The sequence below is a fragment of the Agelaius tricolor genome, unplaced genomic scaffold (genome assembly GCF_023055355.1).
Source record: "Agelaius tricolor isolate 1412-34295 unplaced genomic scaffold, bAgeTri1.0.p SCAF_51, whole genome shotgun sequence".
Taxonomy (NCBI): domain Eukaryota; kingdom Metazoa; phylum Chordata; class Aves; order Passeriformes; family Icteridae; genus Agelaius; species Agelaius tricolor.
Genome location: NW_027269311.1, coordinates 2,620,428 through 2,629,262, shown reverse-complemented (window position 1 = coordinate 2,629,262; position 8,835 = coordinate 2,620,428).

Below are 8,835 nucleotides of genomic sequence, written 5' to 3'. Positions count from 1 at the left end.
CCCCTATTGAGTTGAGGTAGACCAGTTGTCCCTACAGAGCTGGGTAGACCTGTTGTCCCCGGACGGAGCTGGGGAAGACCTGATGTTCCAGTGAAGCGTGGGTAGACCTGTTGTCCTGCCCAGGGCCGGGGTAGACCTGTTGTCTCCGGACGGAGCTGGGGTAGACCTGATGTCCCAGCGAAGCCAGGGTAGACATGTTGTCCCTGGCCAGGGTCGGGGAAGACCTGTTGTCCCGCCAGGGCGAGGACGACCTGATGTTCCGCTGGAGCGAGGTAGACCTGGTCTCCCTGAGAAGCCGGGGTAGACCTGGTGTCCAGATGAAAACGCGGTAGACCTGTTGTCTCCCCAGGACTTGGTGACAGAGATCTGCTTGCCCTACGGAACAAATGTAGACCTGTTGCCCCTATTGAGCTGAGGTAGACCAGTTGTCCCTACAGATCAGGGTAGACCTGTTTTCCCCGGACGGAGCTGGGGTAGACCTGATGTCCCTACAGAGCTGGGTAGACCTGTTGTCCCCGGACGGAGCTCGGGGAGACCTGATGTCCCTACAGAACTGGGTAGACCTGTTGTCCCTGGCCGGAGCTCGGGTAGACCTGATGTCCCAGTGAAGCCAGGGTAGACCTGTTGTCCTGCCCAGGGCCGGGGTAGACCTGTTGTCTCCGGACGGAGCTGGGGTAGACCTGATGTCCCAGCGAAGCCCGGGTAGACCTGTTGTCCCTGGCCAGGGTCGGGGAAGACCTGTTGTCCCGCCAGGGCGAGGACGACCTGATGTTCCGCTGGAGCGAGGTAGACCTGGTCTCCCTGAGAAGCCGGGGTAGACCTGGTGTCCAGATGAAAACGCGGTAGACCTGTTGTCTCCCCAGGACTTTGTGGCAGAGATCTGCTAGCCCTACGGAACAAGGGTAGACCTGTTGCCCCTATTGAGCTGAGGTAGACCAGTTGTCCCTACAGAGCTGGGTAGACCTGTTGTCCCCGGACGGAGCTGGGGTAGACCTGATGTCCCTACAGAGCTGGGTAGACCTCTTGTCCCTGGACGCAGCTGGGGTAGACCTGATGTCCCAGCGAAGCCAGGGTCGACCTGTTGTCCTGGCCAGGGCCGGGGTAGACCTGTTGTCCGGCCAGGGCGAGGACGACCTGATGTCCCACGGGAGAGAGCTAGACCTGGTGTCACAGAGAATCCGGGGTAGACCTGGTGTCCCGCTGGAATCGGGGTAGACCTGTTGTCTCCCCAGGACTTTGTGACAGAGATCTGCTAGCCCTACGGAACAAGGGTAGACCTGTTGCCCCTATTGAGTTGAGGTAGACCAGTTGTCCCTACAGAGCAGGGTAGACCTGTTGTCCCCGGACGGAGCTGGGGTAGACCTGATGTCCCCACAGAGCTGGGTAGACCTGTTGTCCCCGGACGGAGCTGGGGTAGACCTGATGTCCCTACAGAGCAGGGTAGACCTGTTGTCCCTGGCCGGAACTCGGGTAGACCCGATGCCCCTACAGAGCAGGGTAGACCTGTTGTCCCTGGCCGGAGCTGGGGTAGACCTGATGTCCCTACAGAGCTGGGTAGACCTCTTGTCCCTGGACGCAGCTGGGGTAGACCTGATGTCCCAGCGAAGCCAGGGTCGACCTGTTGTCCTGGCCAGGGCCGCGGTAGACCTGTTGTCCGGCCAGGGCGAGGACGACCTGATGTCCCACGGGAGAGAGCTAGACCTGGTGTCACAGAGAATCCGGGGTAGACCTGGTGTCCCGCTGGAATCGGGGTAGACCTGTTGTCTTTCCAGGACTTTGTGACAGAGATCTGCTAGCCCTACGGAACAAGGGTAGACCTGTTGCCCCTATTGAGCTGAGGTAGACCTGATGTCCCTACAGAGCTGGGTAGATCTGTTGTCCCCGGACGGAGCTGGGGTAGACCTGATGTCCCCACAGAGCTGGGTAGACCTGTTGTCCCCGGACGGAGCTGGGGTAGACCTGATGTCCCTACAGAGCTGGGTAGACCTGTTGTCCCTGGCCGGAGCTGGGGTAGACCTGATGTCCCTACAGAGCTGGGTAGACCTCTTGTCCCTGGACGCAGCTGGGGTAGACCTGATGTCCCAGCGAAGCCTGGGTAGACCTGTTGTCCTGGCCAGGGCCGGGGTAGACCTGTTGTCCCGCCAGGGCAGGGACGACCTGATGTCCCGCTGGGGCGAGGTAGACCTGGTCTCCCAGAGAAGCCGGGGTAGACCTGGTGTCCCGCTGGAATCGGGGTAGACCTGTTGTCTCCCCAGGACTTTGTGACAGAGATCTGCTAGCCCTACGATATAAGGGTAGACCTGTTGCCCCTATTGAGTTGAGGTAGACCAGTTGTCCCTACAGAGCTGGGTAGACCTGTTGTCCCCGGACGGAGCTGGGGAAGACCTGATGTTCCAGTGAAGCGTGGGTAGACCTGTTGTCCTGCCCAGGGCCGGGGTAGACCTGTTGTCTCCGGACGGAGCTGGGGTAGACCTGATGTCCCAGCGAAGCCAGGGTAGACATGTTGTCCCTGGCCAGGGTCGGGGAAGACCTGTTGTCCCGCCAGGGCGAGGACGACCTGATGTTCCGCTGGAGCGAGGTAGACCTGGTCTCCCTGAGAAGCCGGGGTAGACCTGGTGTCCAGATGAAAACGCGGTAGACCTGTTGTCTCCCCAGGACTTGGTGACAGAGATCTGCTTGCCCTACGGAACAAATGTAGACCTGTTGCCCCTATTGAGCTGAGGTAGACCAGTTGTCCCTACAGATCAGGGTAGACCTGTTTTCCCCGGACGGAGCTGGGGTAGACCTGATGTCCCTACAGAGCTGGGTAGACCTGTTGTCCCCGGACAAAGCTCGGGTAGACCTGATGTCCCTACAGAACTGGGTAGACCTGTTGTCCCTGGCCGGAGCTCGGGTAGACCTGATGTCCCTACAGAGCAGGGTAGACCTGTTGTCCCCGGACGGAGCTGGGGTAGACCTGATGTCCCTACAGAGCAGGGTAGACCTTTTGTCCCTGGCCGGAACTCGGGTAGACCCGATGTCCCTACAGAGCAGGGTAGACCTGTTGTCCCTGGCCGGAGCTGGGGTAGACCTGATGCCCCTACAGAGCTGGGTAGACCTCTTGTCCCTGGACGCAGCTGGGGTAGACCTGATGTCCCAGTGAAGCCAGGGTAGACCTGTTGTCCTGCCCAGGGCCGGGGTAGACCTGTTGTCTCCGGACGGAGCTGGGGTAGACCTGATGTCCCAGCGAAGCCTGGGTAGACCTGTTTTCCTGGCCAGGGCCGGGGTAGACCTGTTGTCCCGCCAGGGCAGGGACGACCTGATGTCCCGCTGGGGCGACGTAGACCTGGTCTCCCAGAGAAGCCGGGGTAGACCTGGTGTCCCGCTGGAATCGGGGTAGACCTGTTGTCTCCCCAGGATTTTGTGACAGAGATCTGCTAGCCCTACGATATAAGGGTAGACCTGTTGTCCCTATTGAGATGAGGTAGACCAGTTGTCCCTACAGAGCAGGGTAGACCTGTTGTCCCCGGACGGAGCTGGTGTAGACCTGATGTCCCCACAGAGCTGGGTAGACCTGTTGTCCCCGGACGGAGCTGGGGTAGACCTGATGTCCCTACAGAGCTGGGTCGACCTGTTGTCCCTTGCCGGAGCTTGGGTAGACCTGATGTCCCTACAGAGCTGGGTAGACCTCTTGTCCCTGGACGCAGCTGGGGTAGACCTGATGTCCCAGCGAAGCCAGGGTCGACCTGTTGTCCTGGCCAGGGCCGGGGTAGACCTGTTGTCCCGCCAGGGCAGGGACGACCTGATGTCCCGCTGGGGCGAGGTAGACCTGGTCTCCCAGAGAAGCCAGGGTAGACCTGGAGTCCCGCTGGAATCGGGGTAGACCTGTTGTCTTTCCAGGACTTTGTGACAGAGATCTGCTAGCCCTACGGAACAAGGGTAGACCTGTTGCCCCTATTGAGCTGAGGTAGACCTGATGTCCCTACAGAGCTGGGTAGACCTGTTGTCCCTGGCTGGAGCTGGGGTAGACCTGATGTCCCTACAGAGCTGGGTAGACCTGTTGTCCCTGGCTGGAGCTGGGGTAGACCTGATGTCCCAGCGAAGCCTGGGTAGACCTGTTGTCCTGGCCAGGGCCGGGGTAGACCTGTTGTCCCGCCAGGGCAGGGACGACCTGATGTCCCGCTGGGGCGAGGTAGACCTGGTCTCCCAGAGAAGCCGGGGTAGACCTGGTGTCCCGCTGGAATCGGGGTAGACCTGTTGTCTTTCCAGGACTTTGTGACAGAGATCTGCTAGCCCTACGGAACAAGGGTAGACCTGTTGCCCCTATTGAGCTGAGGTAGACCAGTTGTCCCTACAGAGCAGGGTAGACCTGTTGTCCCTGGCTGGAGCTGGGGTAGACCTGATGTCCCTACAGAGCTGGGTAGACCTGTTGTCCCCGGACGGAGCTGGGGTAGACCTGATGTCCCAGCGAAGCCTGGGTAGACATGTTGTCCCTGGCCAGGGTCGGGGAAGACCTGTTGTCCCGCCAGGGCGAGGACGACCTGATGTTCCTCTGGAGCGAGGTAGACCTGGTCTCCCTGAGAAGCCGGGGTAGACCTGGTGTCTAGCTGAAAACGCGGTAGACCTGTTGTCTCCCCAGGACTTGGTGACAGAGATCTGCTAGCCCTACGGAACAAGGGTAGACCTGTTGCCCCTATTGACCTGAGGTAGACCTGATGTCCCTACAGAGCTGGGTAGACCTGTTGTCCCCGGATGGAGGTGGGGTAGACCTGATGTCCCTACAGAGCTGGGTAGACCTGTTGTCCCCGGACAGTGCTGGGGTAGACCTGATGTCCCAGCGAAGCCTGGGTAGACCTGTTGTCCTGGCCAGGGCCGGGGTAGACCTGTTGTCCCGCCAGGGCAGGGACGACCTGATGTCCCGCTGGGGCGAGGTAGACCTGGTCTCCCAGAGAAGCCGGGGTAGACCTGGTGTCCCGCTGGAATCGGGGTAGACCTGTTGTCTCCCCAGGACTTTGTGACAGAGATCTGCTAGCCCTACGATATAAGGGTAGACCTGTTGCCCCTATTGAGTTGAGGTAGACCAGTTGTCCCTACAGAGCTGGGTAGACCTGTTGTCCCCGGACGGAGCTGGGGAAGACCTGATGTTCCAGTGAAGCGTGGGTAGACCTGTTGTCCTGCCCAGGGCCGGGGTAGACCTGTTGTCTCCGGACGGAGCTGGGGTAGACCTGATGTCCCAGCGAAGCCAGGGTAGACATGTTGTCCCTGGCCAGGGTCGGGGAAGACCTGTTGTCCCGCCAGGGCGAGGACGACCTGATGTTCCGCTGGAGCGAGGTAGACCTGGTCTCCCTGAGAAGCCGGGGTAGACCTGGTGTCCAGATGAAAACGCGGTAGACCTGTTGTCTCCCCAGGACTTGGTGACAGAGATCTGCTTGCCCTACGGAACAAATGTAGACCTGTTGCCCCTATTGAGCTGAGGTAGACCAGTTGTCCCTACAGATCAGGGTAGACCTGTTTTCCCCGGACGGAGCTGGGGTAGACCTGATGTCCCTACAGAGCTGGGTAGACCTGTTGTCCCCGGACGGAGCTCGGGTAGACCTGATGTCCCTACAGAGCTGGGTAGACCTGTTGTCCCTGGCCGGAGCTCGGGTAGACCTGATGTCCCAGTGAAGCCAGGGTAGACCTGTTGTCCTGCCCAGGGCCGGGGTAGACCTGTTGTCTCCGGACGGAGCTGGGGTAGACCTGATGTCCCAGCGAAGCCCGGGTAGACCTGTTGTCCCTGGCCAGGGTCGGGGAAGACCTGTTGTCCCGCCAGGGCGAGGACGACCTGATGTTCCGCTGGAGCGAGGTAGACCTGGTCTCCCTGAGAAGCCGGGGTAGACCTGGTGTCCAGATGAAAACGCGGTAGACCTGTTGTCTCCCCAGGACTTTGTGGCAGAGATCTGCTAGCCCTACGGAACAAGGGTAGACCTGTTGCCCCTATTGAGCTGAGGTAGACCAGTTGTCCCTACAGAGCTGGGTAGACCTGTTGTCCCCGGACGGAGCTGGGGTAGACCTGATGTCCCTACAGAGCTGGGTAGACCTCTTGTCCCTGGACGCAGCTGGGGTAGACCTGATGTCCCAGCGAAGCCAGGGTCGACCTGTTGTCCTGGCCAGGGCCGGGGTAGACCTGTTGTCCGGCCAGGGCGAGGACGACCTGATGTCCCACGGGAGAGAGCTAGACCTGGTGTCACAGAGAATCCGGGGTAGACCTGGTGTCCCGCTGGAATCGGGGTAGACCTGTTGTCTCCCCAGGACTTTGTGACAGAGATCTGCTAGCCCTACGGAACAAGGGTAGACCTGTTGCCCCTATTGAGTTGAGGTAGACCAGTTGTCCCTACAGAGCAGGGTAGACCTGTTGTCCCCGGACGGAGCTGGGGTAGACCTGATGTCCCCACAGAGCTGGGTAGACCTGTTGTCCCCGGACGGAGCTGGGGTAGACCTGATGTCCCTACAGAGCAGGGTAGACCTGTTGTCCCTGGCCGGAACTCGGGTAGACCCGATGCCCCTACAGAGCAGGGTAGACCTGTTGTCCCTGGCCGGAGCTGGGGTAGACCTGATGTCCCTACAGAGCTGGGTAGACCTCTTGTCCCTGGACGCAGCTGGGGTAGACCTGATGTCCCAGCGAAGCCAGGGTCGACCTGTTGTCCTGGCCAGGGCCGCGGTAGACCTGTTGTCCGGCCAGGGCGAGGACGACCTGATGTCCCACGGGAGAGAGCTAGACCTGGTGTCACAGAGAATCCGGGGTAGACCTGGTGTCCCGCTGGAATCGGGGTAGACCTGTTGTCTTTCCAGGACTTTGTGACAGAGATCTGCTAGCCCTACGGAACAAGGGTAGACCTGTTGCCCCTATTGAGCTGAGGTAGACCTGATGTCCCTACAGAGCTGGGTAGATCTGTTGTCCCCGGACGGAGCTGGGGTAGACCTGATGTCCCCACAGAGCTGGGTAGACCTGTTGTCCCCGGACGGAGCTGGGGTAGACCTGATGTCCCTACAGAGCTGGGTAGACCTGTTGTCCCTGGCCGGAGCTGGGGTAGACCTGATGTCCCTACAGAGCTGGGTAGACCTCTTGTCCCTGGACGCAGCTGGGGTAGACCTGATGTCCCAGCGAAGCCTGGGTAGACCTGTTGTCCTGGCCAGGGCCGGGGTAGACCTGTTGTCCCGCCAGGGCAGGGACGACCTGATGTCCCGCTGGGGCGAGGTAGACCTGGTCTTCCAGAGAAGCCGGGGTAGACCTGGAGTCCCGCTGGAATCGGGGTAGACCTGTTGTCTTTCCAGGACTTTGTGACAGAGATCTGCTAGCCCTACGGAACAAGGGTAGACCTGTTGCCCCTATTGAGCTGAGGTAGACCTGATGTCCCTACAGAGCTGGGTAGACCTGTTGTCCCTGGCTGGAGCTGGGGTAGACCTGATGTCCCTACAGAGCTGGGTAGACCTGTTGTCCCCGGACAGTGCTGGGGTAGACCTGATGTCCCAGCGAAGCCTGGGTAGACCTGTTGTCCTGGCCAGGGCCGGGGTAGACCTGTTGTCCCGCCAGGGCAGGGACGACCTGATGTCCCGCTGGGGCGAGGTAGACCTGGTCTCCCAGAGAAGCCGGGGTAGACCTGGTGTCCCGCTGGAATCGGGGTAGACCTGTTGTCTCCCCAGGACTTTGTGACAGAGATCTGCTAGCCCTACGATATAAGGGTAGACCTGTTGCCCCTATTGAGTTGAGGTAGACCAGTTGTCCCTACAGAGCTGGGTAGACCTGTTGTCCCCGGACGGAGCTGGGGAAGACCTGATGTCCCAGTGAAGCGTGGGTAGACCTGTTGTCCTGCCCAGGGCCGGGGTAGACCTGTTGTCTCCGGACGGAGCTGGGGTAGACCTGATGTCCCAGCGAAGCCAGGGTAGACATGTTGTCCCTGGCCAGGGTCGGGGAAGACCTGTTGTCCCGCCAGGGCGAGGACGACCTGATGTTCCGCTGGAGCGAGGTAGACCTGGTCTCCCTGAGAAGCCGGGGTAGACCTGGTGTCCAGATGAAAACGCGGTAGACCTGTTGTCTCCCCAGGACTTTGTGGCAGCGATCTGCTAGCCCTACGGAACAAGGGTAGACCTGTTGCCCCTATTGAGCTGAGGTAGACCAGTTGTCCCTACAGAGCTGGGTAGACCTGTTGTCCCCGGACGGAGCTGGGGTAGACCTGATGTCCCTACAGAGCTGGGTAGACCTCTTGTCCCTGGACGCAGCTGGGGTAGACCTGATGTCCCAGCGAAGCCAGGGTCGACCTGTTGTCCTGGCCAGGGCCGGGGAAGACCTGTTGTCCGGCCAGGGCGAGGACGACCTGATGTCCCACGGGAGAGAGCTAGACCTGGTGTCACAGAGAATCCGGGGTAGACCTGGTGTCCCGCTGGAATCGGGGTAGACCTGTTGTGTTCCCAGGACTTTGTGACAGAGATCTGCTAGCCCTATGGAACAAGGGTAGACCTGTTGCCCCTATTGAGCTGAGGTAGACCAGTTGTCCCTACAGAGCAGGGTAGACCTGTTGTCCCTGGCCGGAGCTGGGGTAGACCTGATGTCCCTACGGAGCTGGGTAGACCTGTTGTCCCTGGCCGGAGCTGGGGTAGACCAGATGTCCCTACAGAGCTGGGTAGACTTGTTGTCCCCGGACGGAGCTCGGGTAGACCTGATGTCCCTACAGAGCTGGGTAGACCTGTTGTCCCTGGCCGGAGCTCGGGTAGACCTGATGTCCCAGTGAAGCCAGGGTAGACCTGTTGTCCTGCCCAGGGCCGGGGTAGACCTGTTGTCTCCGGACGGAGCTGGGGTAGACCTGATGTCCCAGCGAA